Genomic DNA, 21,190 nt, shown 5'->3' with positions numbered 1-21,190 from the left:
TGTAAAATCACCTGCAGCTCCTGATGTTCATGGTACAATCAGTATCAGCTGTGGGGCAGGGTAGTTTGGGATTCTGGGAAAGATGAGGCAAGAGACAGACCATAGAAAATGCAGAGAAATCTTTGAGCAGTTTCTTAAATTCTGACATTTTACAGGTATGAAGAGTCTCATGATCTGCCTGCAGGTCTTCATATCCAGCAGGACAAAATTTCAGTGTTATTAAAACTAACTCCCTGCTCAGTATCATATATCTCACCTCACATTAGGTCTGTACCTAAAAGACTTTTTATTCACCTATAATAATTTTGCATGGCTCATTTTATAGCAGTTCTTCAATTGCTAAACATTTACTAAATGGTGCCCTTCCAGTAAGCTGTGAAAATATTAATATCATCCAGTGTGAAGAACTTTGTTTGCACATCAGAGCCCTGAAAATATTATTTTCTGTTCCTTGCTGTAGCAGGACTTAGACCACCTTAGCCTCTCCAAAAGGTAAATCACAGCAGTTCCCTCAGCCCATGCATTTGAAAGGAAACTCGAATATTGTCACACAGCTGGTGCACTTGGCACCACACTTCAATATTAGCCAAGCCTGGAGCCTGGGCTGTCCATACTGTGGTAGCCTGCAGCCAGTGCAGGGTTTTCTGCCCTGCTGCTCTCAGCAGTGCAGAACCTGTGTAATTCTAGGTGCCTCATAAACACCTAAAGGTTTTATTCCTCCTTCAATAATTTCCCCAGTGACAAACTTTTATGTCCTTCATTGCAAGGGGGTCAGAGAACAGGACTGCAATAACCCTTCCTGGCTTAAAAAATATGATCTTGGTGACCATCAGTATATTAAATTAAGATTAAGAATCTTTCCCTGGTGCTTAATGGATTTTTAATTCCTCTTAAGCTAAAACCCTGCTACAGTCATGATCCTTCCCTCTGGGCCGCTTCCCTTTTTTCAGTAGTGTTTGTATTCTATATATCTGCTTATTCCTACACACTAACCACATGGAGCCCTCTCTTCATTTGATCAAATGGATCCTCATAACACTGTTATGAAATCTTTAAGATTTAATATTAAGTACCCAAGGAAAATATTCTGTAACTTTCTGTATTGGTTTTATTTAACGTGTAACTTTATGGCACTAGGTGGAAAGCATTCACTGAATCAATGTTTGGACTGCACTGCAGGGATGTTAATGAGAACATCCAAATTTTATGCTTTTGAACTCATTAAAATGAACAGCACAATTTGTGCAGCAGTGGCTTATTTGCAAGAACAGAGATTAACAGGAGCACATAGAAGAGCAGAATACAGATGCAATTTTTTTCTCATAGAGATCAGAATAAAAAGGAAGAGCGTTACATGCTGACAGGAATATTTTTACCTCTGAACAAGGTGTAAGATTTGAAAGCACACTGGCAAATAGAGAGCTTGCACAGAGGAGATCTGCACATATCAAAGAGGAAATGTAGAAGCAGTCAGATTTAGAAAGACAAACCTTAAGCTAACACTGTTGGAAGATGAAAAAGCAAAGTCACAGAAGGTGAGCTTTAGTTACAACTCTTCAAAACTAGATGGAAATTTCAAGGGATTGTTTGCAAAGCTAATACAGAACATTAGTTATGGAAAATTAAAGATTAATTCAAGGCTCCACAAAATGCTAGACTAAATAACCTTGTGCTGTGTCCTGAACAAATGCTGTGGCCATCACAGATAGGAGGAGGCTGATATATGAAAATAAATGAAAAAGAAAAAGCCTATGTTTATTTCTGTGGGCTTGGGAAAGCCACCAGGAGCAGGATCAATCTTGCCATGGACCATGCCCAGGGGAAAAGAGCATGTCTGGAGTGACCCCAAAACCAATTCTAGCAGACTCCCAGAAAGTAATATAATGAACTGAAAGACAAAACACAGTTTTAAAGCAAGCACTGTAAGGGCAAAATCACAAAGCCAGGAAAAGTGTGGGTGCTGTTTCCTCAGTCATAGGTGCTGCATCGTTTTTCATTCAAAATTTAGAGCACTATTTAAATCCTACAAATTCTCTAAAAACACATCATCTGGAAAAGTTATAGTTCACAGGTTTTTTCCACCCCTGCCTTGCAGCAGCACCAGATTTTATGCAGCACAGCACTAAGAGACCCTTGCAGCAGCATGGATTTCACAAACTGAGAACACACTGAATAAAACCACAAAGGAACTGACCAAGGTCATCTAACCCAGACCATTCCAGCTCAATCTAGATTCTGACTCCTTGGACCAAGGACTCTTCCTGCTGTCTGAATGACTCAAACTGCCCCTATGAGCATGCTCTATTTTTCAGTCACATAAATACAGGCTTGCCACAACCTTGTGCCTCCATCTCCTTGATACAAGCACTTAATAGAAGGCTTCTTATCACAGGACAGCAGGAAAATGCCCAAAGTCATGAGGTTTTCTGTTCTATAGCAATGTGATACTTCTACATGAGCCTGGCTTGGACTGCTCAGAGGAGGAAAAAAAAAAACCAACCAAAAACAAGAAAAAAAAAACAAAACAAACATAAAGGCGTGGTTTGCTAAGAGCTTTGGTAATTAAAATAATGAGGAAACAATGGCAATGACTAGCACAGGACATGTCAGGATCACAGGTCCTAAAACAAGATCTATTTAGCTGTGCTGCCTCTAAATGCTGACCTAAGTGAAGTCAGTGGGTTCCTGCATTTCTTTTCCTGACAGGGATGAGTGGCATCTCTCAGGATCTTCACTGAAAGCAAAACTTCTTAATGTAGCATTAAATAGTGTTAGGGTAGTACCAGCACCCTCCTGAGTTTCTTAGGCCATGTCCGGTTTTCGGCTGTTTGAAGGGCCTGGAAAGGCCCGGAGTGGCCTTGGGGCAGCCCGCGTATCAAAGGACGAGAAGAGGCTTCAGTTCTTCTTTCGGTCTTTATGTATATTAATTGTTTATCTAAAAGATTTTCTTTCGGCCCGACAGAGGTCTGCTCAGCAGTCAGCCATGAGCACACTGTGTCCGCCCTCTGGACAGTCACCTATCTTTATACCTATGGTTACGTGTACAATATTTATCATTTTTCCCCAATACCATTTATTCTTATTGCCCGGTGCACTTTTAGTAATGACCAATCCTAAAGTGCCACCATCACCACAGAAGATGGAGGAGAAGAAGAAGAAGGAGGACAGGACACGCCCCAACCCCTCCATCTTACTTCTCTAAACCCCCCTGTACATAAATCCTAAACCCTGTGTCTCACCCTCTAATTAACTAATCCCTTCACCATTCACCCCGGTGAAACCCTCCTATCCTCATACAGGTGTTGTCTCCCGTGTAGGATCAAAGTCCAGCCACCAGACACTTCTGGCAACATTCCAGGACTCCCGAGCCCCCCAAGGGTGGTCTCGGTGGCTCGGCACCTCAGTCCTGAGGTGCTGAGATCCCACAAGGCCATTGCTTAGGTTGAACTATTCAGACTTGACATTTCCCTGCTAGGACTCCGCTCCAGGCTGCTTCTTTTTTATTGGAAGATGTCTGCAGAAGCAATACAGATCTTTCTAAGAATAAGGTTAGGAAAACAAAAAATAGCTGTGTGTCTGTGTTAAAAAATATTCTTGTAGCAGTTCTGCCCAGGTGTTCTAGTATGATCAGTCCCCAAAGCAGGAGCACAAAATATGACAAGAGTGGGGTCAGGATGTCAGCAAGGGTGTTCGTTTCCTTTGCCTCTGAAAGCGTACCTGTGTTTGGTAGCAAACCAATGCCTCTGGAACTTCCAAGCTGTGTGTCACATGCTGCAGGTAAAAGTTAAATTTTCCTCATGAAGACATTCCAGCACTAGATATAGGACACTTTCTTTTCAAGAAGCTGTGTAGGGAAAAAAAAAAAATGAGCTCAGACTCTCTGAAGAAGTAATGAAGTACATGGGAGACAAGCCCTGAGAAATGAAGAGCAAATAGCAATTTAGGATTAAGTTTGCCTTTCCATTAGCTTATCTGAAACAGATTTGTCTTGGCAAGCAGCTCTGGGAGCTAAAAAAGTGGAGCTCCCAGCATCAGAGATCAGTGGCTAAACCCTAGTTCCTTTGCCTCATTTCTGCACATCACTGTGAAACTTTCTCTCCACCTTGCTTGGGCTTTATATAGCTTTTTACACTCTGCATCTTTTCTTCATCCCGTGCAACTAGAAGTAAGGGTACCACCAGGATAGAATTTTTTTTCCTATTTTATCTACTGTCCTAACTGAGGCCATTCCAGAAGAATTATTTTTTCATCCACTTCAATTGAAGGTTAGTTGTTTGCTGCATCTTTATTTTTTTTTTTTTTTTTTTAAATTTTGGCTATTTAGTGCCAGGCTGGAATACCATGTCCAAGTCAGAACAGTGACAGCTTGGGAAGAATGAATATATTTTATTTATATATATATATATATTTATTTAAGGTATTTTATATATATATATATATATATATATATATATATATATATGGTATTTTTATATATATATAAAATATAACCCTGAGTATATTTTATATATAATATATAGTACACATATATATATACACACCATGCAGCAGTAGCCCCAGAAACCATTGTCAGTGCATCACATTAATTTGGGGTGCTCACCTTACTTCTGGATATTTGTCTTAGCTAAATGCTTTTAAGACTCTTAAAATAATTAGTGATCTCAAAGCCTTCCCAATGTTCAGCACTTGCAGGGCAGTGGGGAGGCCTTTGTTTATAATAAAAATCCTAAGAACCTGTTTGGGGCAGCCTAAAATCCAATTCAGGCTGGCCCAAAGGATGAGCACAGGGCACTGGGTGCAGTGGCATTTACATCAGCCCAGCAGGACCCTGCTGTTTGGCTTTGCTGGAACTTTATAGCCTGTTTTACTGCAGCAAGGCCAGCACTGGGATGAATCTCTTAAATAAATCTCCTCTGATGGATTTGCTGGCGCCTCACTTAGATTAGAGGTGGAAAGTATCTCCCTGTCAAAGCTCAACACATTTACCACCAACACAAGCCCCATTTACCAGCATTAGTGCAGTTTTCACCAGGAAATTTATATTAAAAAATGCATTTACTATGTGGGGAGACAGCATAGATGAGTGTTATGTGCATGCAGTAATGACACAAAACTGAAATGAATTTTTAGAAGTCAGAGCCTTATACACAACTTGATAATTGTCTCTTTTCCCCAGAACACAACAAGTGAAAAAATGAGTGCTCTGCAGTTTGCCTGCTGCTGAAACAAGCTGTGGGGGAAATAATTCATTTGAGGGCAATTTAATTTATTTTCTCTCAGAAAGTGAGTTCAATGCAATTTTTTCTTTATAAAGTAACTTCCTCTGCCCTTCCCTCCAGTTCCCTCCACTTTCTGCTTCAGTGCTGGAATACTGAAGCAAACTGTTTGAATAGCAAATTTTTCACCTTGGCCAGAACTGGCACGATGAAAAATTTGTTATCCCAGTGATAATAAGGCCAATTTCAATTTTGCAGAACCCTAATACGCTGGGAGTATGTCCACATTTGGACTTCGGTTTGTGTATTACTAAGATAAAAGCAGGGAAAAAAATTAAAAAAGGTCTGTGTTGGTAAGTAGTTCTTGATCCTATATTTCATGATATTCCCATTAAACTGTACCTTGTTTGCTTAAGCCCTAAGTCTGTGGAACTTAGAACTTTTAAAGCCTATTTATAGGGCAGCATCAGCAGCCAGTGCAAGAGTTAAGTTAATCATTCTGCCTGTTGCCTGGTGAAACAAAACACCCCTGCAGCATTTGTCCCTGTGCATGGAGTTTAGGGTCTGCAATTCCCTGGTCTTTCCTAGGCTCTCTGTGTGCTGTTAGAAAAGAGATTTTTGATGGATTATCACTGCCTCCCCTTAGTATCCCTTTATTCCCTGTTCCCTTCAAGTTATCCCTTTGCTGAAGAACAGTGGGAAGGGGATCTTGCAGGTTTCTGCCATTCTGGGGACACATCCTTCCACACTTTTCCTGCTCAAACCTTTGCTTTGCTCACAGCAAAAGCTGCATTAATTCATCATTTCCCCTGTGGCTTGCAGGAGCATGAAATCAGTACTTTTATTAATTTAAGGCATATTAATTTTACACCTCTAGCAAGTGATAAAAGTCTGATCTTCAGCAAATATACAGGCGATGTCTACAGATTTAGAATGTCACATTATTTTCCCTTTTCTTTATGGAAGCTTTCCCTCAACATATTTCCATATTTTTATGTGTGAAAAAGATACAGGTGATTTTGAGAAGAGCTTGAGCCTTTTTGAGCAGCGGGCTTAAAATCTGTTTAGAAAGGAAAATAATTAACTGCTTTACTAGCTTGATACAGGGTATTCAGTAATTTTTATCCTATGGTATAGGCAGAGAGCTTTCTGAATCTCTTAGAGAAACATAGTCTGATTCATACCAATCCTCCTGAACATTCCAAGCTACTCACAGTGAATTTTAACTGCTACAGAGAAGTTTCAATATGAATACAAGTGCAAGGATCATGTTTATGTGCACAGAGCAAATGAATGACATTTCTGAAGTCCACGTGGGTCTACACCAACAATTAATTAGCAGCCAGGAAAAAATGCATACATTTCAATATTTAACCTCAAAGTCAGGCTGATGTAAATGTCTGAAGTAACATTACAATGGTCTCCAGTAATTGTTTCTCAAAAATGAACCACAGTGAGCTGTTGTTGACAGCAAGAGACTTTGGTCCCACTTTTCCAGGATCTATTCTTAATTCTGCTGGTATTTATTATATAAATGTGAAAAATCTTTGATCAGTTTGGAGTTATTTTCCATCTTATGCTGAGGCACAAGGAAAAGGTTTTCTTAAGCTGAGAGAAATGCTTAAAGTAATTGTCCTGGGGCAGCTATACAGGTGCAAAGTGTGGATGACACAGAAAAACTCCTGGGAATAGAATAAAAAAAGGGGAAGGTGGAAAGGAATTCCTGCACTCCTATTTCAGCTATTTGAGATTATTCTATTTGTGTGTGAGGTTACAGAACACACCTGCATAACACTTTCAAACTACTCTGCATAATCACTGTGGCTGAACACATCTCCATGGGCTCTCAAGCAAAGCTGAGATTCTCAGTGTCTGCTGCCATCAGTCAGGGACGCAGAAAAGGCAGCAAATGTCAAAAAAACATTGCAGTGAAGTCATGAGAAATGACAATACTTTTGTGACTGAAGAAAACTGCACCTGGCTCTCAGCCATCTGGGTGATTTTATATGCACTCAGCTCCACAAAACAAACAGCTCCTTGAGTTAACCTATTTCCAAGGTCTCCATCAAAGAAAACCAGCACTTGAGGTCTCAGCACAGGTATTAAAAACAAACAAAATCGGCATAAAAATGACTTTTTCTCATATAGGACTCCTTTCACCACAGTCACAGCAGTATGGGGTAGTTGTTCTTGAACAGATGAATTGTCTCTTAAAGTCTGTAATCTGGAAAGTTCTGTTACAGTTTGAGCACACAAACCAATGCCAGTGAAATGGAGAGCAAAATTTGGGCAGTTGCATTTCATTTTACTGGGATTCTTAAGCTACTGGCTTATTTTTAATTCTGCTTCTGCCTGGTGCTGTCTTTGGTAAGGGCACTTTATCTGGAGGCACAGTTCTGTGCTGGCTGGGCCATCCATAAGGTGTTATTTTCCTTTGCAAGCAAGGGTATTCAGCCCTCATAAAACAAGATAACACACAAACATGCTTATTCACAAGTCTAATAATATTTCAAGATAGAGCTATTCAAAGAGTTGCATATTTGTGGTTTTGGGGTTCATCATGGAAGGTGTTCGTGTTTTAATTCTCTTTTTTCTTAACAGACACCCAGATTCCTAGGTAAAAATACCTTATCTGTCTGTAGCCAAGCAGCAGAAAGATTTGTCTCACTGTAAATAAACACTTCAGCTACACCACTGTGCTTGAAAACACCCTTATCAAAATCCCTGTAGGACCACAGTGTTCTTCTACCAACCTGAGCACTCAGAATTTATAATTTTGAGTCAGTTAAAAGGGACATGAAGTCACAGAAGGAGAAGGGGTACAGCCACTTGTGTCCAAGCCCAGGGTGGTTTACTCTGAGGACATCCTTTGCCATTGTCCCTGTATGCCAAAGGGGCACAGGTGGCCAGGAGATGAGCCAGACCAAGAGTCCAATGATGCACTTCCCAAATTCCATGATGCGTTTCAAGAGCAATCGCAGTTTTAATGCAAGAAATCCCACATCTCCCAATGGGGGCTGCAAGCTGGGAAATAATCTGAGGGTGCTCCCACTCCTTGTGTGGTCCTGGCAAGTCAATCATTCTCTACCTCAGTTTATCCCTGTCCCTGAAGAACACAGCACCTTTTAATTTCCTGCTTCCTCTTTAATTATCCCAGCAAGCCCCAGCAGAGATTAGAGGGTTGGCTAGAAGGCAAACAAAGGATGTGCAGAAATCAGCTGATGTTTGTGTAGCAGTGAGTGCCTTGTTTGCAGCGCACCATATGGATGCAAAGTTTTACGTCTGGCATAATCCTACAAGCAGATGCCTGAAGAAGCAACTGCTCATCTGAAGGTTTTCCTGGAGGAAACTCCCATTTCCCCTACACCACAACCTCCTTCTCCCACTGTGGCATTCACATTCTCTGGACACAATTCCTTCACTCAGGGTTTTTCTCCTGAGAAGCCTCAGAGAAAAGGTAAACAATTATTATTTCATTTGCTTCCCCTGTGTTGTGCTCACATGTGGAATGTGTTTGGAGATTGTTTACCCACAGGTGATTATTCCATTGGATTCTGTCATGAGTTGTTTTCACTCATTGGCCAATCAGGGCCAAGCTGTGTCAGGACTCTGGAAAGTCACAAGTTTTCATTATCTTTTTAGCATTTAGTAAGTATTCTTCCTGTATTCTTTAGTATAGTATAATATTCTTTAATATAATAAAGTAATAAATAAGCCTTCTGAGAACATGGAGTCAGATGCATCATTCTTCCCCGCCACGGGGCTCACTGTGAATTTACAATACCTAACATATGGAAGTTAAATGTAGCTATGACTCAGGGGAAGTGTTTCTCCTTAAATTTAAAGAGCTTTCCTTGAATGTCTTTTCTGTGAGGAGTTTTCTTAGTCATGTTTCTTAGAAACCACTTGCAGAGTTTCCATGCTTCCACAGACTGTGTTTTAGATGTAGCAAAAAGCCATTTGCTTGTACTAATGTTATGATTTTTGGGGACATTTTTGAAATGTCCCCAAAAATCAGGTTTGCTGATCATCAGGTTTCAAATAAAATCTTCAATAGCCCAGCAGAACATTTTTGTTCTCTCACTTTTCTATCTGCAAGAAATACTGGGGAAGATGCATGAGGGCATGGCAGACAAACTAGTTTCTTTATTTGGGAAAGACTACCCAAACAGCAGTTAGGGCAAAGTAAATGATGTGTGCCTACCTAAATTGAGATACCTGTGTCTACTTATGATGTAGTTGTCATTAAGGAGTAGATGTCTTTGAAAAGAATCAAAATTTATATCTGTCAGAGAGTTCTTGTACAACATTAGGTCAGTCACTTCAACTCTAAAGTAATTATTGGACTAGAAGTTTACTTCAAAAAAGCCTGGGGGGAATAAATCCTTTTTAGGCCTTTAAAAAATTGAATACCACATCAATGGGAAGCTCCACACATGTCAGTTTGTGTTGTAATTGTGTAAAAATGATTGGGAATAGATGAGATTTCTTTTGTGGCTACCTCCTTGGCCTCCACATTATTTTTCTCTCAATCTATTTTAATGTCCAAATACATTTCTTGTAAAAGAAAAAGACCATAAAGATTGTGTCTGAAAAAAACATTTAGAGGTGTGAATATGTGAAATGCCCATTTCCCAGGGGAGAAAAAGCCATCAATCACAATATTTTGAGCTAAGGAGTTTATATCTTCACATGTACTTTCCCCATCTTGTCCTAACACCTCCAGCAGTATCTTCAAGGTCCAGTGTCTTGCCCATTCACTGGGCATCCAGCAGAACATCTCTGTGTGGAATCTCAAGGATTCAAGGAGTCTTCAGCTCTGTGAGTTCCTGCTTGGATCAACCAGACTCCACTACTTAGCTGCCTTCACTCTGTCCTACAGAATATATCCCTGTGCTCCTGCATTTCCTCCCATCTCACTGGTGAGGCATTTAAACCCACTGCCAAGTCCCCAAACGTTTGGTACCTGACCCGGGAGCACACCAGGGCCCTTCTGAAAAGCAAAAGGCACATTGTCTTACAACAGAAGTAAAGAAAATTCTGCTCCTGATGAGTGGCAGGCTCATGCTTTTGCTTTAAAAATACTGGAGGTTATAAAATGTTTCTCACTGGAATGTAGGAGACTCAGTGAGTTGGCTCAAAGAAAATGTTTTTCTCTCAGTCCAGTTTAAACCCTCTCCCTGTGTTTTTCCCATTGGCACTGAAGCACTCATCTGAAATAGCTCTCCCCTGTAGAAACTTCTGTCCCAGATGCTCTTTTCCTGTGGAAACCAGGAGGGCTGAGACACCAAACCCACCTGCAAGTCTCATGATGCAGAAAGAATTAAGGATGCAGTGAGAATTAAGGATGATTAAGGATGTTTCCCCTCAAGAACCAAGACTATAGAGAGACACCTAGTCAGAAATCAATCCAAAGAAAGAAATAAAAAGCTACTCCTCCTGTAAGTGTGAAAATTTAGTATTAACAAATACAGACACCCTGGTCCCCACAGTTTAGTTAGGACAGCTTAAGGCAGATGAGAAATTTAAATATGCTGCCCATGCCAAAGGGCCTTCTTGCAATATTCCTGCCTTCATACAAAGGGAATTGGCAGCTATAGATGTGGTCAGAGAAGATATGCAGAACAGAATTTGGTCTGCTGTGGGCAAAGATGAGCAAGCAGAGCCTTAGAAGTACATTGAACTTAATTCATTTTCAGCATATTGCAATGACAGGCAGCTCTGAGGTGAGCATATCCTGCAAAGAGCATTCTCAGAGGACAAGAAAGTTGCTCTGAAATAAGGATTGTGTTAGTTTGAAGCATAATGACTATCCTAGAATACTCTGCATAGCTCTCCTGATTTCAAGCCTAGTATTTTATAATTTAGTTGAATTCCTTTTCAGGTATTTTTCCTTGCCCAAAAACACATCTCCAGGAGCTCAAACTGTCTATCTTTCATTTCCCACATCAGCGATTCAGAAATAAACCACAAGCTTACAATATTGTGTGGTATCAAATGGCTTTTGGAGCTGTCTATTTGAAGTTTCACATCCTGGTTTATAAACCACCATGATCACATTCCCTGTCTGAAGGGGCTTCAGTGCCTTACACAACTTCTCCTACAGGTTCTGCAACAAGACTTGCAGAATCAAGATAACAAGGCAAAGTTTTTGGTAGCTAGAGCTCAGGACTATAGAATTATACATTAAGTGTCACATTGGGACAGGCTTTGTGTCTTCAGGGAGTTCATTTGCTGCTAAACCCTAAAGGTTGTCCATATTTCCTGGGTAGCAGGTGGTGTTTATGTGCCAGGGTCAGAACACAGCAGCAGCAGCTAGCAGAGAGTCACCAGATCCCATAGTGCACACACAGGCATACAAGGAAAGAGGGATTATCAGATCCTGGAAAAACTTGGGCTTGTTGTGTATCCCATAGAAACAGCATAACATTTTTCTTGGAGAAAGGCCACTCACAAATGAGTCAAGCCAAAAATCTGGGAAAACAGCAAAGAAATCACTGACTAGTTCAGGCCCAAATGCTAACCTTCACTGCAGAACATTTTCTGCCTAGGAAGGTTTCTTGGTGCTTTCCATTGACTGCAACCAGGCACCACCTTTCTTTTCATGGCATCACGTCAGTCACATTCCTTTAAAACACAGTTTTTCCTAGGACCTGCAGGTTTTTAAGGTCAGACAAGCCAAGGCCAATCTCAGGTAAGGGCTGCATCTCTTCATCTGGGAGTATTCTTGCCTTCCTTCACTTGCTGAGCTCCTAAACTCAGTTCTCCCTTTGTTAGAATTACCACTGGCACTGCTATGAAAATCACACCAAGCCAGGCACAGATGGCACAAAGTCATGTAGGACACAACTGGGATTTTTTCCCCCTGCCTATTTCCCTTTCTGCTCATCATTTTCTGGTCTTACTTTCCTCTGCCCAGCTTGGAACCTCCTTTTCATCCACCCTCACCTCTCATTTTCTAAGACCTCATTTTTCTGCTTGGCACTTCCCTGGGCCCTGTCCAGCAGGCAGGAGCAGATGGCACAGCCTGGTTAGCCCCAGAGAGGAAGACAAAAAAAGGTATTGCCTTGCTATATCAGTGCTGCAGCTCTGATGCCTGGTGAAGCGTAGGCCAAAAAAATCTCATTCCCTGCATTGTGGCCCCTAGGAGAAAGCTAATTATTTAAATTTACCTTTCAACACAGCTCACAATTTTTGGACAAATCCTTTCTCAAAGCAAGGAGCCCTATGGGGGAAGCATTCTTACACAGCACTTGGAGCTGCAGGTGATCCATAGCATGGGAATGCACCCATGATCTCCAGTGTAGGAAATAAAGTGACCTCTTCCATCAGCTGAACAAACCAAGTTTAAAAAAAACAATCAAGGCAATAAAAGCTGCTGAAGGCCCATGTACTCATAAAAACATGCCATAATGCATTAGGAAAATTTAGGTCACCCCAATGGTTATTTGACTGCCATAAACAAAGATCAGCTTCTATTTGCTATAACCCAGGTGGTGTGGTTGAAGCTGAATATAAATTAGATCACATCAGATATTTCCCATCCTTTGCAGAGCCCAGAGCTGGACCAATGGTCATTGGGGTCCCTTCTGTGATTGAGAGGTGAGAGTGAACCTTGTCATGAATTGGATTCTCATCTTGTTGCCAAATCATGCAGGAAAGGCATTGTGAAACAAATCACAAAAGGCTCTTTGAAGCCTTGGTTGGAATAAAATACGTTAAGAGCAGAGCTAGATAAATGATAGAAAATGCCTGACTCACATGGTGGGAGGAGCCTTTGAAGTGGGGGAAAAAAACCCCAAAGATCTGCTGCCATGCTGTTCAGACAGGCATTGACATCAGCCTTGTCTGCTGCCGTGTAAAAGGAGGGCTGTGGGTGGGGGTCTGACTGCCAGCTCCAACACATGGCCCTCACAGGGTGCTCTCAGCTGCTCCCCCAACCCCAGACAAGAAGCATGTGCTGAATTTAGCACCTCTGCCCTCAACATGGGCACAGTTTCCATGCAGGAAGCAGTCAATGTATAACTCTGATACAAAATTGACACTTTCTGCATAAAAGCCATATTTCAAGAGCGGGTTTCTTATTGAATTGAGTTCAAATGGGCTCCTTTGCTTCATTTAGGCTAAATACAGAAAAAGAAATGTTTCTAGCGCAAAAGCTGACCATGGATCTCTAAATTTTACAAAAGCCCTTTATTTTCTACAAGTCTTTCATGTTCACATACATTTTGAGCTCCAGGACAAGCATATCTTCTAAAAATTATTACAAATGTAAAAGCCAAGCATTCAGCCCCTGTAACACCACTCACTCCTGCTTCGCAGGAAAAAAACCCCAAAGCCCTCCAAGAAATGAAAATTATTGCCCTTATAAAAGGAAGAACACAGGAGCAGCCAGAGAACCTGAACTTAGTTGTGTTCTTGAGCAGAGAGCACCAATTAAAGAGAAAATTATATATTTTATATCTTACTACATCAGAAGGATGAATACAGGACTGCTCATAGAAGTTACTATTTGAAAGGGATAGGTGTGAATTAAAGCCTGCGAGTAGGTTTTCCAGACAAAGCATCTAATCCCAAGGCTTTTATGACACAGCTGTGTGAAAGGCATTAGCAATGAGCTGCAGTTCCATGCCTAGGGATACACAATGACCTTCCTGAAACTCACTATTAACAGCAGTACCTTGATTCCTCAAATGGGCACTCACAGCTCTACCCTCTCCCATCTCCTTGACCCAGGATAAAACTCCCCACTGAGACCAACAGCAGCAGATTTTGGAATTTCACAAAAGGCCTGTTATTTTCTGCACACCCTGTTTCCAGCACCACAAGTTAACTGTAAACTAATTTTCTTACTTAAATAAGTCATGGCTCATTTTTGCCTCTGTTTAAATTTTCATGCAGGATGAAATGTTAAAGCTGACAAGCTTGAAATGAAATATCAGAACATTCCTTGACCTTGTCATCACCATTTGCTTTTTGCTCCTCTGAGCAATGAAAATATTTTATTTTAAAAACCAGCATATTCCCATGAAACTTGTTGATTTTCATGAATTGGAATTTTCCAGAAGGGGGAAAAAATAGTTAGCTGGAAATTTTTCAAGTAGCTCTCTACACAAGAAATGAAAAGCAGAAAAATTGCCCCAGCCAGTCCAGTTTGAATTCCCCAAGAGCTTCTGATTTGCTCCTTTGGCTGTGGCCAGGAGACAGAGCCTTCCCTGAACTCCCTCCTGCAAGATTGTATAATGTGAAATAGTTCTCACTGCTTTTTGGGTTGCTTTACAATAGTTCTCACTGCTTTTTCGGGTTGCTTTGCACTCTGATAAATCCACACATGTGTTACATTAATGAAACCGATATAAGCACTAGGAAGACATGAAAAATCCCTGTTTGGTATCCAGACACAAAACAACAATATTTGCTCCAGGAACATCCACAAACAGCCACTGATTTCCGTGCAGGACTCTTACCTTTGTTGTATAGCTCCTTCCCATCCTTCTAAGGGTACATCCCACTGCCCAAAGAGCACCCATCCATGCCAAGCTCAGGCTGCCCTAAGCAGTCTAATGGATTTGCAGTTTAAGGGAAGTGCTGCAATCAGCTGATCTCCATCACCTGGCCCCCAATTAGCCACAAGCTGCTGCCAGTTTTGGGCTCCCTTTTTTACCTCAGTCAGGATTGAAGGCACTTGAGATGATAGCTCACATTCAGACTCAGGTGTTTGTTATTTCTTATCAGTGTTACACTCTCACAGCAGGGAGTTCTGCAGCCTTTCATTAGCAAGGCACAAAATGGCCAACTATCTCTTGTTACAAGGTCTTTAAAGTCTAAACTATCCAATTAAGAAATGACACCTAAATTATTTTCCCTTTTAAGCCAACAACCAATTCCTCAAAGTCTGCACTGTGGACTTTTCTGTCCTGGTACAAAACACCACCCAAACCCATGGAGAAGAAGGTGAAGAAGAGAAACCTGTCTCCACCCTAAAATTTGCTCCATCTTGCTCTACATATATTGCTACATTATAAAACCTTAAACTCTGAGTTTTCCACCCTGTGATATTACAGACTCCTATTCAAACTCCACACCCATAATTCCAGTGCTATTAATCAATTTTAGAAGCTTCGGCACAGCCCGAGGTCAAATGTAATGTTGTCTTGAGGGTCTGTGCCTTTCAGCACAGAAAGTTTAAAATTCTCAGCATCCAGGGTTCCAACATCTCATCCTCTTGTCTGGACCATGGACACTGGAAACTTTGTCACCCATATGCCAGACAAACATTTGACTGAGCCCATATTTGACTTAAACCGTCATCTAAAAAAAATTCTACACCACCACTGATTCCTACATCCATAGAGAAACCCAAAGTCCACAATCTTCTGTGGGCAAAACACAAGGGCTGGAGTCTCTGTGCAATCCAACAGGTTCCCCATCAGGGAATTCCCTTCTCCATGTCCCATCAGGGCTTTGCCCTGTGAGAGGGTGGTGGAGAAGCAGCTGCCCTGGGGCCACTGGTGCGAGTAACAGGGCAGACGGGGGCAGAGCTCTCAGCAAAGCTCCCTGGCTGCTCTCTCTGCTTGGCACATCGCTCTGGAATGAAGCTGATGGACAGAGAAGACACCGTTCTATAAACATGCACCACACTTCACAATCTAAGCCCATTAAAAGAGTGAAACACCAGCAAAACTGAGCGTGGAACAATTTGGGAGAGACTTTTAGACAGTATGAATAATTCTGACATGTGCAGCAGCCTGTTTTCAGCTACTGAAATGGAGAATATTATACCTGAATGGTCAGCCCAGAGTACATTCCTACATCCCAAGGAAATCAGCAAGCCCTGAAGTTACTGTGGTGCTGAAATACAGTTTTTAAAGCTATGGTTTAATTACTCACTCTTGATGAGGAAAATTGTTTGAGCATAAATTTTCAAAATTACAAGCCATGATCTATAAGTAAAAGCTTTATTTTCATGATTTACAGCTACATTTGAATCTGGCCTTGCTAATGATGTGATGTTTATGTCTGAGTAACTTATGAGTTATCCAGCAAAAGCACAATATTTCAGCTCTTAATAGCTGAAGGAGAGTTTATTGGGAGAGTTTATCAATCTGTGCACTCCATCAGAGTAAAGAGGAATCCTTTCTTTACAACGCTCCACAAGTTACATCAGGACATGGGCACTATCAACCTATCACACAGAATTCCCAGGGGGCTGCAGATTTGAGAAGTATATATTGAAAACTTGCCAGTATTCAGCTTCAGTTTTTCATAAATCCTCATGGTTTTATTCCTGTTTTCCCTTTGTGCAGATGGGAATGATGGAACATTTCCAGGATGGAGATGAAGTAGTCTTCCCATCACTATGGCTTTTTTTAAAATTAGATTTGTATCTCAGTGTACAGCCTTGTACAAAGGGTCAACAAATATCCTGTGCAATGTTTTTGTCCTGTATCCTTACACCAGGAATTGTGCTGAACCAAGGCCACAATACTGTTCCACAAGCATATTTCACCTTTTGAAATGCTGTGGAAGGAGATCACTTATAAATCTCAGGTTTTTTCTTCAAAACTAAAGAAATAAAAAGGAGCTGTTTTGCAACCATCTTGTTATAAAACTATTCTCTTGTGTAAGAGATCTTGCTGTTAGAATGGTATGTCAAACTTTCACATAACTTGGTTAGGAAGGAACACAAAAAATCTGTTTTGATTGTATTTCTCTAAGGTTTCAGAACCTCCTAAAATAGTTTGGAAGTCTTGCAGAAATACATTTTATAATGAGATTTTTGTGACTATTTGCTTCTGCTTAAACTGGACTGTAGAGGGAAAAAAACCCCACAACAATGTTTAAGCAGAGTTTGCTAAGACTGAAATAGATCTGATTTGAGATGGGAATATTCATCTGTACTGCCATGGTATATGTTACTGAGGAAGTATTTTAAATGTGCTTTGTGTTTACTCTTCTAACCTCACATTAGCTTCCTGTAGTCCACTATTTTTTATACTATAATTCTATCTCTGAGAAATTGGGAGGTTCAGATTTAATTATACAAGAAGCACAAATCTAATTGGCAAGGGAAAAGCAATAACGGGAGGTACTTACGGAAAAGTGTGAACTGTCACCAAAAAAAATGTGGAATAAGAAAATATGTGAATCCAAAAGTTCCATTTCACTGTTGTTTTTGTGGTCCTGGTTTCCTAAGGAAACTTCATTTTTCGCTCCATCATTCCATCTTGCTCTATTTAGCCATATGTCTCTTATTTTAATTATTTGTTGACCAAGCTACATCCAAATTTGACAAATAGATAAAGTTACCTGAAGCATATTGTGTCCTGACAGTGCATGTAAAGCGCTGGCTGTAGAAATTGGCCATTGTAAGCTCTCCTCTTTGGACATCTGAGCTTAATCTTGGGAGCAACATCTGTAAAAACACCTGGACTCGCTCAGTGTTGCTCCTCCCAGAGTGAGTTCCTTCCATGGCTGTAGCACTTCAGGTTGTGTTAGGTGCTGTGCAAACACAGACCAAGAGCAAAGATTACCATGAGTGTACCAAGTACCAAAGATTACCTCCCAGAGCAGAATAATGCCTAGAAAATAGCTCTGGAGTAAAATACATCCAGACAAACAAGCAGGTGCTGCTTGACATCCCCACACTGATTCATATTTGTAATGCAGGAAGCAACAAAGGATAAGTCTAGGTGCAGTTCTTCGTCACTTGTCATATTCCCAAAGTGAACCAAAGAGGAAGACTTAATTTGAAGTTATTCTGAAGTGCTGAATTCAGCTGCAGCCCCAGCCCTGGATTTCCATGCCAAGGCAGATGCCTCAGTGGCAGAGCTGTAGTTAATTATTCATGGCCCGTGAGCTGCAGTGAAAACAGACCTGGAGATGCCAGAGTAATTTTGTGCTTGTAAGTCAAATTTACCAGCACTGAGTAAGCAGGTGCAGCCTCAGCAATTTGAGAGAAAGTTCTGCAGTGAAACTGGGCCACTCTTTGGGGTGCAGGTGGCAGGAGGCTGTGGAAGAAATGGATGTGCCTCATTTGCTTTCCATAACACTTCTAATGTAGTGTGCAGCTATATGCTGTGTATTTACTACAGCTTTTACTTTACTACAGCTGCTCTTCTTTCTGGAATTGAGTGCTTGCAGGCCATGTAACAGATGCTATGCAGGCAGTGTGTTCACTGGTGCTCAAAATGCTGTAACAGCCCAGGATGCTGAAGTTCTCTGCACCCTGTGAGATGAAGCCATTGCACAATATTCAAGCTCCTGAGAGAACACCAGAGTCCTTTCTGCAGGAGAAATGAAATATTTAGTCCCTAAATCCCTGTGGGGCACAGCAGGAGCACAGAGGGATGTGGAGCTCTGCTCCCAGCAGGGTTCTGCACTGGCTCCCAGGATTTCACACTTGCCACTCAGAGCAAGTTGTATCACTTTCTCCTGAAATGTACCCGGCCTGGGGGGAAAGCATGGATTCTTTTTTATAGCACAAAGTAGCTGTGACTTTTCTGGACAGAAAATGCTGGGCTCCTGCAGCCATCCCAGCTTCCAGAGTTGGGAGGCTGGCAGGATGGAGGTGCCTGGGTGTGCCAGGAATAACAGAGCTCCTCTCTCCTGCAAGGGTGGCCATCTGTCCTGCTCTCCTGGCTCTGCTCTGTGATCTTTGGCAGCCTCCTGCTTCCAGCCCTCTCATTTATGGAACAGGGGCTTGCTGTGTTTCCTCCACCTCCCAGCCTTGCCACAAAGCCCCTAGACACAAGATGCTGGAGAGGTCTAAAAATATCATGGCTGCTAAAAGTTTGAGGAGCATTTGGATGAGAAAGGCCAGTGAGAAGCATCTGGAATCTGTCCCAGATTCAGCAAGGTGCATTCGTTTCCAGTCAGACTTTGTCATCTGGGGGCAATGAATCAACAAGAGGAGAACTTCTGTTCCACGTGTGCTCTAGCAGGACACTGCATTATTGTTTGTAATACAAGTAGGTGCTGGATAATATTCCAAATAGCCCTGCTTTGCACTTTTGTGCCTCTGGCAATGGTACTAAGTGCATAGATATTGCAGTTGTGCATTGAAAGGTGGTTCTGCTTAAGAGAAAATTTAGATGGTTTGAATTTTGGTAATATTCTGACAAGAGACATGTTTTTAAATCCTCTATAAAAAGACATGGGACTAGGGCACTGAAGCAGACATCTTGGCTCTCTTCCCCACAGGCAGTGCAATGCCAAGAGCCCTAAGAAACCCAGCCTTTGTGCTGACTGATCCCAAAACTTCCTGGGTTGTGAAGAAAAACTGTCAAAACCAAACCATGTCTTCAAAACGTTTCCACTTTGACAAATAAACAAATGCTAATGGAAAAAAAAAATAGTAAAAAAACCCCAAACCAAACCCTTCTTGATTTTTTCCTCAACCATGCTAGTAAACATTGAAGTGCAATGGCACCAGCTAAGCAAACAGGAAAGCATGCCCTGCTGTCTAACTGTGCAATCTGGCAGAGGCAAAATAAAGACCAGATTAAAGGTGTGTTGGACATAGCAACGAAGAGAGGTCTGGGTCTCTAAAATACCACCATGAAGATAACTATCTCTTCATGAGCTAGTTATCATAAAGATAATTATCCTCTTCATGAGCTAAACCCTGCTGTGCCATGCAGGTGATCCAGGCTGATGTTGTGCTGAAGCCATCCAGGAGAGCAAATGGAACCTGCTGTTGGCCAAAACAAATAAATAAGGACTTCAGGAAAAAACACACATCTGTTCCCTCCTTTTGATTGGGAAAAACATCAGTGGTATTCCCTGATTGACAAAATTAACCCTCAGGATGATTGTGAGTGTTGCACAGGTTCCACTCATCCATGAGGTGTTATTCCAGCCCTGTTGCTGGGAAACCATCACATTTTAGGAGCATTCATGGTACTGATACTGCCAGGAGGGGGTGTGGGGACAAAACTGGAAATATCTTCCCCACCCACCCTTCATGTTCTGTGTGATGGCAATCACTGTTCCCTCCTTCTAGGCTGGGTAATCACTGTTCCCTCTTTCTAGACCGGATAATGACTGTTCCCTCTTTCTAGGCTGGGTAATTAATCACAGTTCCCTCTTTCTAGGCTGGGTAATTAATCACTCTTCTCTCATTCTAGGTAATTAATTTCTGGGTAATTAATCACTGTTCCCTCTTTCTAGGCTGGATAATTAATCACTGTTCCTTCTTTCTAGGCTGGGTAAACATCCCAGCTGGCTCTGGAAAAGGCAGCTCCGCCTAGGCATTGCACACCCTCCATTCTCCCTCCCTGCAGGACTGGGAACACAAACTGTGGCCCCTTGGCCATCCTGCAGCCCATCACCACAGCTCCACTCATGTCTGAAGTCACCTGCAATGATTCACCTTCCCCTGTGGCTAAAACAGCCATGGGTGGCACCTCAGCCCATTCCCTGGGTGTTTTGCAAGCAAATTGCCACCCAGGTCTAGAGGGATTTACAGCATTGTTTGCTCTGTCTGCCTGATCTATATTTCTCCTCTTCCCATTTTGTTATCTGCTTTGGGATTCATATTTGAAGAGCTGTGACTCACTCTACTCATGCTCCTACTGCTTAAAATTAAAATAGGAAAGCTTCTCCCTCGACACCCTCCACCTCCCAATTTTCTATGATGTTGCCTTCTGAAGCCACACAACTCCTTATAAATGTTTCACCAGGAGGGAGCTGACAGAGAACTCCCATCTGTCACATTAACACAGCCTGGATGGAAATAATTTTAAAAATTAAGATATTGTATGGAAGGAGGGAGTGGACAAGGAGCTGCTTACATGACTGGGAAAATGAGAGATAATAGGAAACTGTGAAAGTACCTTGGGCTTGAGAATCCCACCTTGAAACTTGCTTCAGCTGCATTTACAGAGGATGAGCAACCAACCACCACTCTCTACATGCACTGTTGGTGATCAGCACATCTGTGACTGTAACTTTTGCTCCTGACCCTTAAAAAT

General features: G+C 41.6%; 1 protein-coding gene across 2 annotated transcripts in view; it reads left to right on the top strand.

The window, feature by feature from the left end:
* RERG (RAS like estrogen regulated growth inhibitor) overlaps positions 1-21,190 on the top strand; it is a 91,154-nt gene that overhangs the window by 11,796 nt on the left and 58,168 nt on the right. The gene's annotated exons all lie outside the window — the stretch shown is intronic.

This window comes from Zonotrichia albicollis, chromosome 4 (assembly GCF_047830755.1).
Source record: "Zonotrichia albicollis isolate bZonAlb1 chromosome 4, bZonAlb1.hap1, whole genome shotgun sequence".
Classification (NCBI taxonomy): Eukaryota; Metazoa; Chordata; class Aves; order Passeriformes; family Passerellidae; genus Zonotrichia; species Zonotrichia albicollis.
Note: the sequence above shows the minus strand (reverse complement) of the source record. Positions and strands in the feature narration are given on the sequence as shown.